The sequence below is a fragment of the Lygodium microphyllum genome, chromosome 21 (genome assembly GCF_053477565.2).
Source record: "Lygodium microphyllum isolate KBCC chromosome 21, Lygodium_microphyllum_v1.1.10, whole genome shotgun sequence".
NCBI lineage: Eukaryota > Viridiplantae > Streptophyta > Polypodiopsida > Schizaeales > Lygodiaceae > Lygodium > Lygodium microphyllum.
This window is the reverse complement of record NC_141155.1, coordinates 35,043,820-35,045,844: the sequence shown is the minus strand read 5'-3', so window position 1 is coordinate 35,045,844 and position 2,025 is coordinate 35,043,820. Positions and strand designations below refer to the sequence as shown.

General features: G+C 44.1%; 1 pseudogene; it reads right to left on the bottom strand.

The window, feature by feature from the left end:
- Window positions 1–297: 297 nt before the first annotated feature.
- LOC148017886 (V-type proton ATPase subunit F pseudogene) lies at window positions 298–720 on the bottom strand (annotated as a pseudogene).
- Between the last annotated feature and the right edge of the window lie 1,305 nt (window positions 721–2,025).

Genomic DNA, 2,025 nt, shown 5'->3' with positions numbered 1-2,025 from the left:
ACACTTCTGGAATTTCTCTCTCGTAGCAACGTCGACACAGAAACGTCTTGCTCCTCTGTAGTCGTCATGTTCCTTTGTTTGCCTTCGGCTGGTTCTTCCACTTCGTTTTGTTTTCTTTTTTACCTTCATTGTCTCCTCTCTTCATACTCTGCCTCGTCTTGCTGTAGAGCTTCCTCCTTTTCTTCCTCCTCCACGATTTCAGCTCTCTCCTTCTCCAATCCAGGCGCAGCCCGCCATTTTTGCCTTTTTCAAAAATATCCCCCTCCCAGAATAGGCTAGCTTTTTCTTTAGAACTTCTTGCCTACAAAAGATCAAGTCAATAATTGATCACCACCTACTGGTAGGACCTGCTGGATCACTAGAGAACATGTGCTTCACACGTGCCAAAATTGAGTCCTGAGCAGGGTCATATGGATGCTCCTTGGAAGGTATCTCCAGAATGGCAGGCACTGGCCTGTTGTAACTGTCGACCAGGAACCGTATCATATTTGCAATATGTTGATTTATGAGAACAATTGCAATATCTTCCCTGGCTGTGAACTCCTTAAAGGTGTCTTCGATTGTTTTCACCGTAGTCTTGTTATCCACAATCAGATAGTTGGTCTTCCTCCTAATGTCAACGTGGCCAACTCCTGCTAGAATGAAGCCGGTCATGGTGTCCTCGTCTCCAATGACCGCTATGAGGGAAGAATTTGTCGAAGCCATGACTCCACTTCTTTATAGCACTTCAATTGCAAATACATATTCATGACACCGTCAAAACATGGTTGGAGTGGTTTGAGATCAGTCTTCTCAACTTCAGATAGTAACTCTAGAACAAAATCAGTGTGCAATGCATTAAGGGAATATATACATTGGCTGCGGATTATTAAAATGCATCACACAAACAATGAATCACACGCAGAAATTAACACATATGCACAACAAAAATGGAGGTGTTCACGGCTCAGATGCGCAGCAACACGACACCGTTCCCCTAAAACAGTCTAAATCGGGTTAAGACATAACTCTAGGTCAACACTTTTGTTGTTCGTGTCCTTTGACAATCATCCCGCTGTTCCTCATGATTTGAGAAAAGTTCCCGACCAACCAGGACCACCCATCCGTAGGACGGACCCATGGCCCATCCTCCGCACTTTCCTCGGGTTATTTTAGTTATGTAATTATCTAACACATTAGTTGGACATGTAACAACTAGCTTCTTTAATTAACCCGTTAAGCATTGGTTCCTTCATGTAATCTTATCACTTGACATAGAAAAAAAATATCAGACAAGTTCTTTATTAAAAGTTCATCATATTTATCTTTGAAATACAAAGAGTTCTGCCCGTAGGCTTATCCACAATCCACCCGAAGGCTATCCAGCAATCCATAGGGATCACTATTCCAAGTTTTCACCCGTAGACTAGTATGCGGGCCTCGAGATCCAATCGGAGTTACGTTAGCCTCTTGTGCAGGACCCGAAAGGCGAGGGATTTACGGCCAGAGCCCCCCCTAGCACCCAAGCGTCCTCCTGTTCCAAGTAGTGCTCAACGGAGAGATCTCTCGCGGCGGGTTCGGTCCACATTCCCACCACGGCCAACAACCCCCTTGGTTAGGGTCAAGCAGGCAGTCGGGGGTAACTGAAGCTGCCTCTCCCTTCACGCCTTCAACCTAAAGTATACATATTCATTTACTTTGTAATTAGTGGTCAAACAAGTCAAACACTGCTCTAAAATCTCTAGCAAGCACAAAAATTTCCATTGATCGTTTTTGTTGTTAGCAAACTGCTAAGGAATGAATCCTTCCTTTCAAATGCATCCAGCACTCGATCCGGGGTGTCTTGCAACTTGGAAAGATCCCTTATATTCTGGGTTAGGGCGTACCCTATTAGCCCAACTTGGTCAAACCTTAAAGTTCATTGGGTACTTCAGTTTCTGGTTTTTAATCTCCAATTAATCTTCCTTACCCAAGAAGGATATCAAAGTGCACATCCTCTTGCAAGATAACTTGCATAAGGACCCGCCATCCTCGTTGGGAGTATTT